Source organism: Macaca nemestrina, chromosome 13, assembly GCF_043159975.1.
Source record: "Macaca nemestrina isolate mMacNem1 chromosome 13, mMacNem.hap1, whole genome shotgun sequence".
NCBI classification, from domain to species: Eukaryota; Metazoa; Chordata; class Mammalia; order Primates; family Cercopithecidae; genus Macaca; species Macaca nemestrina.
In genome coordinates, this window is record NC_092137.1 from 38,367,474 (window position 1) to 38,384,127 (window position 16,654).

General features: G+C 38.9%; 1 protein-coding gene across 8 annotated transcripts in view; it reads right to left on the bottom strand.

The window, feature by feature from the left end:
• Positions 1-16,654, bottom strand: part of LOC105464866 (atlastin GTPase 2) — an 80,751-nt gene that overhangs the window by 51,119 nt on the left and 12,978 nt on the right. The window contains exon 1 of one of the 8 annotated variants that reach the window (XM_071076543.1): positions 7,781-8,044. The exons of the other annotated variants lie outside the window; for them this stretch is intronic. The gene's annotated coding sequence lies outside the window, so the exon portion shown is untranslated. Of the gene's footprint in view, positions 1-7,780; positions 8,045-16,654 lie in introns of those variants that run through there. 8 annotated transcript variants of the gene reach the window in all.

The following is a 16,654-nucleotide window of genomic DNA, read 5'->3' on the forward strand; positions in this document are numbered from 1 at the left end:
TCACTTAACTTCTCTGCACCTGTTTTCTCATCTGGAAAATGGGGGTGTGTAAAACAAGCATAGCAGTACCTAACTCACAGGGTTGTCATCAGGATTCAATGAGTTGAAATATGTATGCTACACAGTAAGCACCATAGGTGTAAGTTAACAGTAACTTCAAAATAACCAATCCAACAGAAGCTTTTATTTTCCCCTTGAAATGTCAAAATGCTATGGTGATTTTCACTTGACCAGTGTAGCTGTGTACTGACACTGTCATCCACCCATTTGCTCTGGCACAGACCTGCTGGCTGTCCTTGACATACAGAGATACATCTATGCGTCTTTTACTTACCCCTAAATCTAATCAATAACCATCTTCTTAATTTCTTCATTTCTGAATCTCTATTGATAACATTCCTGCACTTGTCACTGCCATCTTATCTCACATTGTAGCACCTAACTGGTCTCCCCCTTCATTAATAATACTCTTGTCCTCTTACCCAATGCAATGTAATCTCCACAGAGTAGCAACTAAATAATATAATTAAATGTAAAGTTAACCAAGTTACCCTCCTTAAAATCATTGTTACAGAGGACTAATGACTAAAATCCTACACATGCTCTATAAGGTCCCGTACTCACCTCCAATCTCTGTTACCTCATTTGGTGCTATTCTTCTCTTTAAACCAGTGGTCCCCAACCTTTTTGGTACCAGGGACTGGTGTGATGAAAGACAACTTTTCCACAGAACGTGGAGCAGTGGTTTCGGGATAAAACTGTTCCATCTCAGATCATCAGGCATTAGTTAGATTCTTGTAAGGAGCACACAACCCAGATCCCTCACACATGCAGTTCACAATAGGGTTCACGCTCCTATGAGAATCTAATGTCACCGCTGATCTGACAGGAGGCAAAGCTCAGGCACTAATTCTCGCTTGCCTGCTACTCACCTCTTGCTGTGCGACCCACTTCCTATCAGGCCACAGACAAGTACCAGTCCAAAGCCCTAGGGTTGGGAACCCCTGGTTTAAACTAGGTAGCCAAGCTAGCCTTTCATCAGATCCTCAGGCTGCTGTTAAGCTCTTTCTAGATTCTGCTATAATATTCCTCTGCCTAGAGTACTCTTCCCTGTGTTGTTTCCTAATCAATTCAGACTTATTCCTTACATCTCAGCTCAAAAGTCACTTTCCAGGAACAAGAATCTTCCCTGAGGATTCCAACCAAGTTTAGTCATCCTATACTCCCCAAATTTTAATCACTTGAATATTTATGTAAGTACATACTTACTAAATGTCTCCCCACTTGGATTGCCAATTTACCACTTAGTTTCCCATCATAAGCAGAAAATAGACAAACAAAAGAAGAAAGCCCTTAAATACCTTACCATGGCTTCCACAGTCGTATGCGATCTGGGCCCAGCCTCCTCTCTCTAGAAGTGAGCAGGGGACCTTATAAAGCATGTTTCATTTTACAACACACTCCTATTCATTCCCGAAGCCTGGACGATCTGGCCTTCTTGTTGTTCCCTGAGGAAGCTAACCCTGTTTCTCACCTTAGAATTTTTGTCGTGTGTTGTCCCCTATCTGGAATGCTCTGTCCTTACAAATTCACATGGTTTATGTTTCCATCATCCAGCTCTTCAGCTCAAAGGTTATCTCCTCAGCGTGGCCCTCCCTGACCACTCAATCTAAATCACAGACCCCCTTCCTTAACACTTTAATGAAACAGGTTTATTCATAGTTCTTTTCAATTCCTAAAACAATCTTTTTTCATTTGTTTAAATGTGTACCTTATATCTCCCGCTCCACAGAATGTGTGTGCCACTAAAGTAAGGATCCCAATCACCCCATTAACCATTCTCTACCAGCACCGAGAACAGTGCCTGACACCTAGCCTAGCAGGTGTCTAGTTTAAGCATTTTACTCAGGAGTTTTACATCTGCCCTTCCTTTTTTTTTTTTTTTTTTGGAGGCAGAGCGCTCTGTCACCCAGGCTGGAGTGCAGTGGTGCGATCTCAGCTCACTGCAACCTCTGCCTCCTGGGTTCAAGCCATTCTCCTGTCTTGGCCTCCAGAGTAGGTGGAACAACAGGCGCCCAACACCTCTCCAGGCTAATTTTTGTATTTTTAGTAGAGACAAGGTTTCCCCATGTTGGCCAGGCTAGTCTCAAACTCCTGACCTCAGGTGATCCACCCACCTCAGGCTCCCAAAGTACTAGGATTACAGGCATGAGCCACTACGTCTGGCCCTGTCCTTACCTAGTTTATAAGCAAATGTGATAATCAAATAGTTTAGGGAAATACCTCTGGCAACTCAAGAGTATTAAGTATATATAACACAAAAATTCCATTAAAATTATGAAGTTTGGCCAGGCACAGTGGCTCATGCCTGTAATCCCAACAATTTGGGAGGCTAAGGAGGGCAGATCACCTAAGGTGAGGAGTTCGAGACCAGCCTAACCAACATGGAGAAACTCCATCTCTAATAAAAATACGAAATTAGCCACGAGTGGTGGTGCATGCCTGTAATCCCAGCTACTCAGGAGACTGAGGGAGGAGAATCGCTTGAACCCGGGAGACGGAGGTTGCGGTGAACCAAGATTGCGCCATTGCACTCCAGCCTGGGCAACAAGAGCGAAACTCCGTCTCAAAAACCAAAATAAAAACAATTATGAACCAAGTAAAACACTTTTAAAAAGAACTCAAAAGTAATAACTGCTAAAATATCACAATGACCAAATGTGGAGGTTGGTGATTTTGCTAAAACCAACAAACAGTTTTGTTCTTATTGTAAAGAAAGCATTAGTTGGTTTTTTAGAAGTTTAAGGAAAAAAAAACCCCCACTGGGCAGAAAACCTTTGTTAACTTGAAAATTCACCTACATTAGTTGGCCACAGTTACTATGCGACCAAATTTATTAGCATAGACAAAGACAGGCCTTTCAAATAGACAGAATATGTCTACATATTTGTCACCATTATCTATTCTACAGCCTTTTAAAGAGAAGGGCTAGCAAATAGATTTCAAAGGTATAATGGAGCATAACAATGATGTGATTCACCTGCATCTGTCTACTTACTCCCCATGGTGATTTCTTTACCAAATATGGACTAAATACAGTACTCCATCAAATACTGATATAAGCAATTGAATAAAAGAGACTTGTAGGTAAAGTTCATTAGGATACCTGCAAATACTGTATTAGCATTTAGTGATTACCTACAATTAAAAGTCTTTAATTTCGGCACTACACTAAAATTTTAAACTGAAGTTACATCCTGTGTATAAAATAGTGATTTTATTTCCATTTTTCAATGTCAAAAATTTACTGGGAGAAGTAGATTTCAGTCCTCCAGCACATTTTTGTGATTCACAGTTTCAAGTCAGTTCTCCCTACTCTAGCCCCCAAATGGGTCTTTCAAGGTCAAAGCTAAAAGACACCTACAGATGATCACCTGCTTCTCAAATATCTCTCCATACATTAACACTAAGGTACCTACCTAATATCTATTTGCCACAAGGCCTAACAAAAGGAAGGTGTCTTAGTAAAAAGACCTGTGATTGCCAGGGGTTGGGGGACAGGGAGGGATGAACAGGTATAACACAAAAGATTTCTTAGGGCAGTGAAACTATTCTCTATAATACGAAATTGGTTGATACCTGTCACTATACATCTGTGAAAAACCCATTGAATGTACAACCCCAAGAGTGAACCCTAATGTAAAACTATAGACTTTGGATGATAATAATGTGTTAGTGAAGGTTCATCGATTTTAACAAAAGCACCACTGTGGGTGAAATGCTGATGGCGGGGTAGAGTGTGTATATGGAGGGGCAGACAGTATGTGTGAACTACACTTTCGCTTCACTTTGCGGTGAAGCTAAAATTGCTCTAAAAAAAAAACAAAAAGTCTATTTAAATAAGACACCTGTCTTTTTGTTGTCTAATCACACTTTATCTTAAATCTGCCAAATTCATACACTCAGCATGTATTCCAACAGCAAAATTTACACTTCAGGGGTGACCTAGATCCATCAGCAAAATTCAAGCTTAATTATAACTAAGATAATAAAAAAAGTGCTACATATCTACATTATAATAAAATGTAGCATTAATGTTAGATTACATGAATCCAAAACTAAACTTATAAAAAGAGAACAAAGAATAATTCACCTTTCAAAAGGAATGAAAGGTATATTTTATTATTCACATTCCAAACAAAAACTTGAAACAAATTTTTATGGGAAGTAACCTTGATTCAGTCTATTCAGTCTACTTATAAAAATTAGTTATCCCACAAAAGCTAAGTAATGTGTTAGTGCCTAGTACTTGAACCTCAACATTTATGTTTCATAACCAAGTGAAAACAGTACCTAGGTATTCAAGTTTATTCTAGCACATATTTTTTAGGAGCCTTAAAGAGGTTATACCATGGTTAAATATATTTCTAGGGATTTATTATAAGGAAATAAAGACGCTAATGAAGATGTTCAAGTTTACCAATTTTATTTCTGGGGGCAAAAATTAATGTTGCATACCTCAAAACTGGCAAGTGGCCCAACAGTTATTTTAGCCATATACTGACATATTATGCAGCCTAAAAAACACATTTACACTCTTAAAAAATTATACATATATATATTTAACTTCTTTTTTTTTTTTTTTTTTTTTTGAGATGGAGTTTTGCTCTGTCGCCCAGGCTGGAGTGCAGTGGCGTGATCTCGGCTCACTGCAACCTCCACATCCCGGGTTCAAGCAATTCTTCTCTCTCAGCCTCCCAAGTAGCTGGGACTACAGGCACCTGCCACCATGCCTGGCTAACTGTTTTTGTATTTTTACTAGAGACGGGGTTTCACCTTGTTGATCAGGCTGGTCTCAACTCCTGACCTCAGGTGATCCACTCACCTCGGCCTCCCAAAGTGCTGGGATTATAGGCGTGAGCCACCGCACCCAGCCAAAAAATATATGTATTGTTTTAAACAGCATAAAATTGGCCAGGTGCAGCTTTTCAAGCACTGTTTTTCAAGCAATGGACAACAAGCAGCACAAGGAAACTTTCAAGGTGAGTGCCATGATCATTCCCAGCTCTTCGCCTGGGAACAATTTCCTAACTATAGCATGAGGAACTAGAGCACAAAAATCTGAGTTCAAGATTACTAGAGCAGTAGGAATCTGTGAGGCAGGATATCAGAGAAAAAGGATCTATGCAGACATGGAGCCCAGAAGTCCTTGGACAAGGACAACAAGCATCACAGGTGCAGGGGAACACAATACTATGCAACGCTTACCAGAAGGAAGCTACTACAGGGTTGAGAGAGAAACATAAGTCAAACATTACTGAGACGCTTTGGAGTTCTGGCCCAGCCAGAGTGGAAAGAAACATCTATACCTCAGGCATCAAGCTGAGACACTAGAATGGACATATCTTAGAATTGAGGGTCAAGTTCTAGAGTAAGGCCTACTGACAATCCATCCAATCAAAGTCTAAAAAAAACCAAGACTTGAAAAGATCTGCAAGCAAGGTACACAGTTTGGAAATTTAGTACCACTAAGTCAGGGAGATTTCCTCTAAGCTTTCCACAGAACCACACTAACGAAGTATGAAGCAAAGCCAAGGTCAAGATCCATCAGTAATTAAACTACTTGCCAAACCAAAAACAAGGTAAGAGAATTCAAAATCTCTACAATGCATAACATTTAACATACAGTATATAAATCAGAAATTACTAGACATACAAACAAAGAAGGAAATGGAGCCCATAGTCAAGAAAGAAAAGCAGTTAACAGTATCAATTCTGCCATGACCCAGATGTTGAATTTAGCAGACAAACGCTTTTAACCAGATACTGTAAATATGTTCAAGGACTTACAGGAAAATAAAGTCTTAATAAATAAATAGATGAGGAGTCTCAGCCAAAAAACTACAGAAACTATTAAAAAAACAAATGAAAATTCTAGAACTGACAAGTACAGTAATTAAAATGAAATACTCACTGGACGGACAGCAGCAGACTATAGGTAACAGAAGAAAGTTTGTAAACTTAAAAAGAGATCAAAAGAGATTTTCTAATCTTAAGTACAGAGAGAAAAAAGAATAAAGAAAAACTAAGAGAGTCTCAGGACCCTATGGAACACTAACCAACGTGCATTTAGAATCCCAGAGGAACAAAGTGAGGCTGGAGCTGAAAACATATTTGAAGAAGTAATAGTCATAATGTTACCAAAATTTGATGACAGAGATTTACAGGTCCAAAAAGCTCAGCAAACCTCCAGTATACAAAGAAAACCACATCAGCCAGACTGCTAAAAACCAAAAACCAAAGATAACAGGACACAGAGCAGAATAATTCAAATAATTATTATATAGTCATTTAACAAGTATACACTTATTATACAGAGCAGAATAATTCAAATAACCACTTCTTATCACATCATCACTGAAGCACTGAAGGCCAGAGGACAAGGGATTGATAGCTTTATAGCGTTTCAAAAAAAGTGTCAACCTAGACTTTTATATTCAGTGAAAATGATCATTCAAAAATGAAAGTAAATAAAGACAGAAAAAGCAAAGAGTATGGCCGGGTGCAGTGGCTCACACCTGTAATCCTGGCACTTTGGGAGGCCGAAGTGGGCAGATCGCAAGGTCAGGAGATCAATACCATCCTGGCCAACATGGTGAAACCCTGTCTCTACTAAAATACAGAAAATCAGCCAGGCGTGGTGGTGCACACCTGTAATCCCAGCTACTTGGGAGGCTGAGGCAGGGGAATCGCTTGAACCCGGGAGGCTGCAGTGAGCCAAGATCGTGCCACGGCACTCCAGCCTAGCGACAGAACAAGGACTCCGTCTCAAAAAAAAAAAAAAAAAAAAAAGCAAAGAGTATCTGTCATCAGCAGATGTGCATTACATGAGAGCTATATAATGTTCTTCAGGCTGAAATGAAACATTATCAAATGGAAAGTCTCTTTATTCTTTCCTATTGCTCTGAATCCAAAATAGTAAATAGATACAAACATAAAAGACTAGTTCTTTCCTCCAACTAATTTCCTTAAAAGATAATTGATCAATATGGGGTTTATAAAGTATGTAGAAGTAGAAAATTTTAAAAGACATGTTACGAGGCAAAGTAAATGAAATTACACCCTAAGTTTATGATTTTAAAGTGGAAAGTGGTAAAACTTTGATTCTAAATAGACAGATATATTAAAGATGAGTATCATTAGCCCTACCTAGAGCAATGGCTTTAAAACAAACAAAAAAAAAAGTATAGCTTAAAAAGCCAATAAGGGGCCAGGTGTGCTGGCTCATGTCTATAATCCCAGCACTTTGGGAGTCCAAGGCAGGAGAATCACCTGAGGTTGGCAGTTCAAGACCAGCCTGACCAACACGGAGAAACCCCGTCTCTACTAAAAATACAAAAATTAGCTGGGTGTGGTGGCACATCCCTGTAATCCCAGTTACTTGGGAAGCTGAGGCAGGAGAATCCCTTGAACCCAGGAGGCGGAGGTGGCAGTGGGCCGAGATTGCGCCACTGCACTCCAGCCTGGGTAAGAAGAGTGAAACTCTTTCTCAAAAACAAAAACAAAGCCAATAAGGAACCAAAATAAAATACTAAAAAATATTCAATGAACCCAAAGTAAAAAAATAAGAACAAAAGACAAAAGAGATGAATGAAAAACACGCAAGATGGCAACCTTAAACCCAACTAAATTCAATAAATACATCAAATATAAATACACTAAACACTCCAATAAAAAGGCAGAGATTGTCAGATTGGGTAATAAAAGCAACACTACATACTGTATTTTTTTGTTGTTGCTGTTGTTGTTGTTGTTGAGATGGAGTTTCGCTCTTGTTGCCCAGGTTGGAGTGCAACGGCACAATCTCAGCTTACCGCAACCTCTGCCTCTGGGTTCAAGCAATTCTCTTGTCTCAGCCTCCAGAGTAGCTGGGATTACAGTTGCCCTCCACCACGCCCAGCTAATTTCTGTGTTTTTAGTAGAGACAGGGTTTCATCATATTGGTCAGGCTGGTCTTGAACTTCTGACCTCAGATGATCCACCCACATCGGCCTCCCAAAGTGCTGGGATTACAGGCGTGAGCCACCACGCCTGGTCATACTATATTTTAGAGGTGCCCTTTTAATAGAAAGACAGAGCTTGGTTCAAGCAAAAGTTTCAAAGTAAAAGGGGAAAAGGTATACTATACAGACATTAATCATTAAGAAAGCTAAAGTAGCTACATAAACATCAAAGCTGGCTTCAAGACTAAAAGCATTACCAGATATAAAATGTGTACTCATCAGAAAGCTATAATAATGCCAAGTAAGAAACTCGAAAAACATGAAGCAAAAATTCCGAGAACTAAAAAGAAAAATAGATAAATGCATAGTCGCATTTAGATGTTTTCTTTTTCTTTTTTTTTGAGAGTCTCCCTCTGTCAGCCAGGCTGGAGTGCAGTGGCGTGATCTCGGCTCACTGCAACCTCCACCTTCCGGGTTCAAGCAATTCTGCCTCAGCCTCCTGAGTAGCTGGGATTACAGACGCGCACCACCACGTCTAGCTAATTTTTGTATTTTTAGTAAAGACCAGTTTCACTATGTTGACCAGGCTGGTCTTGAACTCCTGACCTCAATGACCCACCCACCTCGGCCTCCCAAAGTGCTGGGATTACAGGCATGAGCCACCATGCCTGGACACATATGGAGAATTTAACAACTCTAAGCAATCAATATAACAAGAAAACAAAAAATTACCATTAAGAATATAGAATAGTGCCAGGCGTGGTGGCTCACAACTGTAATCCCAGCACTTTGGGAGGCCGAGGTGCGTGGATCACGAGGTCAGGAGATCAAGACCACGGTGAAACGCCATCTCTACTAAAAATACAAAAAATTAGCCGGGTATGGTGGCAGGCACCTGTAGTCCCAGCTACTCGGGAGACTGCGGCAGGAGAATGGTGTGAACCCAGAGGGCGGAGCTTGCAGTGAGCCAAAATTGCACCACTGCACTCCAGCCTGGGCGACAGAGCAAGACTCTGCCAGGCCGGGCGCGGTGGCTCAAGCCTGTAATCCCAGCACTTTGGGAGGCCGAGGCGGGTGGATCACGAGGTCAGGAGATCGAGACCATCCTGGCTAACATGGTGAAACCCCGTCTCTACTAAAAATACAAAAAACTAGCCGGGCGTGGCAGCGGGCGCCTGTAGTCCCAGCTACTTGGGAGGCTGAGGCGGGAGAATGGCGTGAACCCGGGAGGTGGAGCTTGCAGTGAGCTGAGATCCCGCCACTGCACTCCAGCCTGGGCGACAGAGAAAGACTCCGCCTCAAAAAAAAAAAAAGACTCTGTCTCAAAAAAAATACATATATGTACACACACACACACACATATATATGTGCGTGTATATCTATATAGCATAGACAGCCCTATCCACAAGAAAAATTAGCCACTTATGTAATTTTAAGTTTTCTAAGTCACATTTTTTAAAAAATCGTTTAAACAATATTTTTATTTACTAACCCAAAATATTATCATTTCAACCTACTCAGTATTTTTTACTTTTTCTTTTTTTTGAGACAGGATTTCACTCCCGTCAACCAGGCTGGCGTGCAATGGTGCAATCTTGGCTCACTGCAACCTCTTCCTCCTGGGTTCAAGCAATTCTTCTCCCTCAGCCTCCCAAGTAGTTGGAACTACAAGCGTGAGGCAGCTAATTTTTTTTTTATATTTTTTGTAGAGATAAGGTTTCACCATGTTGCCCAGGCTTGTCTCAAACTCCTGGGCTCAAGTGATCCACCCACCTCGCTCAGCCTCCCAAAGTGGTGGGATTACAGGCATGAGCCACCATGCCTGGCTGATTTTTACTTTACATACAGTCTTCTAAATCTGCTGTGTATTTTACACCTACAGCACATTTCAACTTAAGACACTAAATGCTTATCAGAAACACATAATCATTTAATTTCATAAAACTTACAACTGAAAAAGTAGACTTATGTATAAAAGTTGTTCCAACAAAGTTTTCCAGCATAATAACTGAATCAAATATTAATCATTTTCCATTCATATGTGTATCCATACTAACAAAACTGTTTTTAATGTAAATTAGTAAAATTAAATAAAACTGAAAAGTTCTTCAGTCACACCATTCAAACTGCTTTAATACTCATTTCTTTCACTAACAACCATTTCTCTATGTGTTTCCTCTTATATGAACTGTCTATTCACCATCTAGATAGCTTTAAAGAAATATTTAAATTACCACCCTAAAGTCCCTTTAATTCTATACTAAATCAGATGCTTAAACAGTATTTTACAGACAGGTTTTTTAATTCAAAAAACTTTGTGTTGCCTGTAAACTGGAGTACCTTGTATACAGTACATAATTTAATGCTGGAACTCTAATTTAAAAGGTTTAGCCAGCTGGGCACGCTGGCTCACGTCTGTAATACCAGCACTCTGGGAGGCCGAGGCAGGTGGATCATGAGGTCAGGAGATCGAGACCATCCTGGCCAACATGGTGAAACCCTGTCTCTACTAAAAATATAAAAATTAGCTGAGCATGGTGGTGGGTGCCTGTAACCCCAGCTACTCGAGAGGCTGAGGCAGGAGAATCACTTGAACCCGGGAGGCAGAGGCTGCAGTGAGCCAAGATCGTGCCACTGCCCTCCAGCCTGGCAACCAAGCAAGACTCCATCTCAAAAATAAATAATAAATAAAATAAAAAGTTTATAGTTACTATACATATGTTTGTTTAATATATTTATGATTAACTTCCTACAGAACCCTCAGTCACAAATGTTTCCTATCACATTTGGGATTAAGGAAAAAAAAGAAGTAGACATGGTGAAACCTCGTCTCTACTAAAAATACAAAAATTAGCCAGGCGTGGTGGCGTGCCTGTATTCCCAGCTATTCGGGAGGCTGAGGCAGAAGAATCGCCTGAACCCGGGACGCGAAGGTTGCAGTGAGCCAAGATTGCACCACCGCACTCCAGCCTGGGCGACAGAGCAAGACTCCGTCTCAAAAAAAAAAAAAAAAAAAAAAAAACAACAACAACAACAAAAAACAACCTCTAGAGATACTTTTTTATATTGGGGAGGAAAAGCATTTTCTAAGAACTACAAGGTTTTAGGCATTAATAGAATATACATATATACCCTAGAATATATATCAAGATACATGAGAACATTCAAGTTCTAGTACATAGGCTTAAAAATTATCCTCAACACTTAAAATTAAAATGATTATATCACTCCCACAGGCTTTAGAGATTATGCAGCCCAATTTGCTCATTTACATACAATTAAACCACTGTTTGGGGGGAAATCAAGGCCAGGTCTTATTTAATGTTATTTTGTCTACAGCAGTGCTTGTCAAGTTTAACATGAATATACATCATCTGAGTATCTTGTTCAAATACATATTCTGATTCAATAAATCTGGGCTTGAGCTTGAAACCACATTATTAAATCCAAGACGATGCCAACATTGTTGGTCCTCAGGATATAAGGACTAACAAGGTTCACTCTGTTTCACAAGTGTTTAGGTAAGTGCCATTCATTTAATTTTATTTCATGTAGTTTCTAACAATATTAAAATAAAATTTTCAAGGAAGGAAAAAAGTTTTCAAGCTAAAACTGTAATGCTCTATTTTTCCTGGGAGACTGCTAATACTCTGACACAACTAGCCACTCCAGGGTTGCTATCAAGGGTTTGATATACCAAAGTTCAAAACAGTCAAGGTACAAAAAACAATCTCTACTTTAAAAAGGAAAAAGCTATAGAAATTATTTTAAAATGTTAACATGATATACAGCTAGGATTGAAAACTATTAGCTAGTTGAGCTTTATTAAACTATTAGTCTAGCTCATCCAATCACCTGGGTGAGCTTTTATGACAGTGCTGGGTCTCCCCCACAAGACCGATGCGCCCTGGGATACGAGAATTACAAGTACTGACAAAGACACAAACTTGGACTTCAATAAATTTTTTTGAAAGAAAAAAACAGCTATTAGTCAAACAGATACTACAAGAAAATATTTTAACTTATAATCTGGTCCTATAAAACATTAAGAACTTATAAAGTCAAATTTATCTCATATAAAATTAGAACTACAATGCAAATTACAAAAGCAAAAATTTTAAAGACTCCAGGAAAGGACCTATTAACAATTTCAGTTACCAAGTAGTTTCTGCATTAGCCTTGTCCCTTTCTAGCCAACAACAAAAGACCACCCTAAAATAGACTCTGAAAAATGCTTTAAAGAGGGCAGATGCAGTGGCTCATGCCTGTAATCCTAGCAGTTTGGGAGGCTGAGGTGGGTGGATCACCTGAGGTCAGGAGTTCCAGACCAGCCTGGCCAACATGGTGAAACCCTGTATCCACTAAAAATACAAAAATTAGCTGGGCGTGGTGTCACATGCCTGCAATCCCAGCTACTTGGGAGGCTGAGGCAGAAGAATCGCTTGAACCCCAGAGCCCGGTATACGGAGGTTGCGGTGAGCCGAGATCCCGCCACTGCACTGCAGCCTAAGCGACAGAATCAGACTCTATCACGAAAAGAAAAAAAACAAAAGCTTTAAAGAGTATATAATATCATTCATCTTCCTTCATTACTATTAAATCAGGAAACAAAGAGTTGTTTTTCCTATAGGATTCACACACTATTTTCCACTTGAAATGTACCCCGTTTCCATAGTAACTACCACTGATGTCACAGAATTTTTGCTGTTCCCACTCAAAGAACACTAAAGCATAAAAATGCCTTTATGCATTTATTAAAATAGATGAAGAAAAATGTAAAATGGTTTATAAATGTATAAATTCAAACTATTTTTCCCAAAGTTTGTCATCAAATATTAACCAGTTCTTAAAGCATACACCTGAATATAAGTGTACTTAAAAAAAAAAAAACTAAAGTTAGCTGGGCGCGGTAGCTCACGCCTGTAGTTCTAGCCCTTTGGGAGACCGAGGCAGGTGGATCACTTGAGGTCAGGAGTTCAAAACAAGCCTGGCCAATATGTTGAAACCCCATCTCTACTAAAAACACAAAAAAATAGCTGGGTATGGTGGCATATGCCTGTAATCCCGACTACTCAGGAGGCTGAGACAGGAGAATCGCCTGAACCCCGGAGCAGAGGTTGCAGTGAGATGAGATCGCCGTGCCACTGCACTCTAGCCTAGGCAGAGCAAGGCTCCATCTCAAAAAAAAAAAAAAAAGAATACTTAAGTAAATTTAAATTTGGTATTTTAAATGAGGTTGAAATTTATGAAGTCAACTTTGTTAGCTAGTCAGGAGATTCTAGAATGAACGATGGCTCAGGGGAATTTTTTTTTAAGATTTTGGGTGTTTTGCCTGTTTGTTTCGAGATGAGGTCTTGCTCTGATGCCCAGGCTAGAGTACAGTGGCACAATCACAGCTTACTGTGGCCTTGACCCCCAGGGCTTAAGTGATCCTCCCAACTCAACTTCCTGAGTAGCTGGGACTACAGGCATGCACTACCACAGTCAACTAATTTTATTTTTTATAGAGACCAGGTCTATGTTGCCCAGGCTGGTCTCAAACTCCTGGACTAAAGGGGTCCTCCTGCCTCGGCCTCCCCAAAGTGCTGGGATTCCAGGTGTGGGCCACCACACCCAGCCTCGAGCCTCGGGGAACTCTATAATCAACAAGACAGAAATTCAGACATTCTATTCAGGTTCTGCAAGTCCTCGCATTAAGGCTCTTCATTTCCTTCTACAGAGAAGTCTTGAAGAAAATCTCACCTCAAGTCAAGACCAAAAAAAAGGGTCTTGGACTGGCTCTTTTCTGGGGGGAGATGAGGGAGAACATACTTTTGTTATGTGGACCAGATTTTTAAAGAATGAGAGCACACAATATTGAAACTTTCTTACTTTAATATTTTTTAGGTAAGTTGTTTACATCCTAGAGAAATTCCTGCATACATATACAAAAAGAACGAAACATGGTTCCTTGTTCACCAAAGTATTGTTTGTAATTACAAAAAAAAAAATTTGGAACAACCTAAATACGCATGGATAAATAAAAGTCAGAGAATTGAAATTAATGCATAAGATCTAAATATTTACATATGGATAAGCTTCCACACCAATGTGGAATGAAAAAAATTAAATCAAGCTACAAAAGAATACAGTCTGAACCACTCATCATGTTTTAAACACAACAAAATACTGTATATTATTTATGAAATAGGCAAATGTTATAAACTATTTAAAAACCAGAAAGCATACACCACTTTCAGGACAGGTGTATATCTATGAAAAAAGGGGAAAAGAGAAAGGTTATTAGGAGAACCATTCAACTGCATAGTAACATTTTATTTCTCTTTTAAAAAGGATTTGAAATCAATATGGCAAATATTATATATTAGATTAATGCAATGGCTACTTGGGTATCTATTTTATCTTTCTCTGTCATTTTTGTAAGTTTGAAATACATTACAATTGCTTTGAATGAAACATTTTAATTTGCCTAAAAATTTACTTCCACAGGCAAGAAAACTTACATTTACTGAAATGACTCAATGAAATAATCCTCTCAACAACCCAGTAACTTAGCTATTAGCCCCATTTCAGAGAGAGGAAATGTGGATATTCAAATATTTTTTAAAAAATTATTTAAGATTCTACAGCTAAAAGGTAATGCATGCATCAAGATTTCTTTTAAACCCATGCTGTTTCCACTATACCAAACTGCTTTTCGATGTTATAGGATTAATTCTTAAACAGATCAATCATTGTTCCCCAGTGATACAGCCATAGAAAGGAGATTCAAATCAGTCCACATAATGGTGCTTATCATTTAAAATAAATCCCTAACATTAGCTAATAAATTCTTATGAGTACAAAACTACAAGTGCAGAATAAGAATGGGTTTAAAGAGCTTGTTTTTGCTTGGGAAAGGTGGATTCACTAACATCTGGTATTTGAGATTTCTAGCTCCCTAAAGTTCCACATTAAACTAGATGTTTGGGAAAAAACTAGAGTAACCAAAATAATCACAATTACAAATACACCTAACCCTTCCTCACCATACATATCACAGGGTAAAAAAACTGCTCACTAAAGAAAGGTCAACACATTTGTAATTCAATTATTTATCATGGACCTATGACTGAGTTAATACTGTCAATATTGAATGAGCCATAGCCACACCGTAGAACAGTGAGTCTCACACCCACTAGAGTTTAAGAACCATCTGGGTAACCGGCTCAGAATACAGATTCTTAGACCCCACCTCCAGAGTCTAATTCAGCTGATCCATGGAGTCCAGAAATCTACATTTTTAACAAGCACCCCATTAATCAGCACCATGGCAATTCTGACACAAGGGGTGAAAGGTCTAGAACTGGAGATGCATAAATCTTTATTCTTTCAATAGTCACTGAACACCTACAACACAGTTCTGAGAACTATAGATTCAGTAGTAAAACAAAATTAAGAACAACAACAAAAATTCTGCCCATAGGAGCTTACATCCTAAAGATAGAGCAAGAGAAAACATGTATGACATCAGCGAGTGTTAAGTGCTACAGAGAAAAAAGCAAAGCAAGCCAAGGGAAATGGAGGCAGGAGTTGTCATTTAAGACAATAGTCAGAGATAGCTTCTCCTACAAGATGACATTTGAGCAAAGAACTGAAAGACATGGACATCTGGAGGAAAAGAGGAAATATTATTAGTAACTTTCTCATCCCTCAAAATAATTTACTGTATGAAATAATTTTAGGTGTTGTAGCTTTTACTACAAAGAGTGAAAAACACAGAGTGCCTACTATGTGCCTATTATCTCTTTAAACCTCAAAATCATTTTGTGGAGTAGCTATGAGTTTCCTCGTTTCCATAAAGGAGGACACTGAAGCTCAGATTAAGCAATCTGCAAGGACACACATTTTGTAAGTAGTCAGCTCAGGATGCACAACCAGGTCTTTGTAATTGTCAAAATGCATCATCTTCCAACTAAGCCAAACTGTTAGTGTCTTCATTATCAAATGAGCATGTTTGTTGAATAAACTCAGAACTGAATTCTTATATGCTTAGTATTTCTAGAAACCTGAAAAAAGTTACCAAAAATACAAGTTGTTTATTTAAAAGGTGGGGGGGGGGGGGTTATTTATCATCTTTGTAACAAATCTTGGCATACAGCTATTTTTCCAAAAATTTCCTAGTTAATATTTATTTATACAGTCAGCAAATCATTTACATAGTCTCCCAATATTTGGGGAACAATTTTTTCTTCATAAACTTTCTAGAAGGGCAAGTGTTAAATTGCATACCTTTAAAATATAGGATGCAATAAAAGTCTATTTGCCCATCTTTGGCAAGATATGCACATATATTTAAATATAAGTAAATGTGCAACTCCCTGTTTCCTATTCACTGACTCCAACAATTCTCAGGACACCTACTATCCAATGTGTTATGAATTACGAGGAAGACCTCCCACCGTACCTACTTCACACTGGTAACTAGAGAGCAAGGCACTATGCTAGACAGAAGTACAATTCAATAACAACAGTCCTTACTCTTAATAGTTCTAACACAAACAAGTATAAAAGGATACTATAATATAAAGGAAATGCTATTTGAGTAAAAAAAGCAGTCCTTTTTGGATTATCTAAACTAGGGTTATCAATAAAGACATTCTGAAGACGGC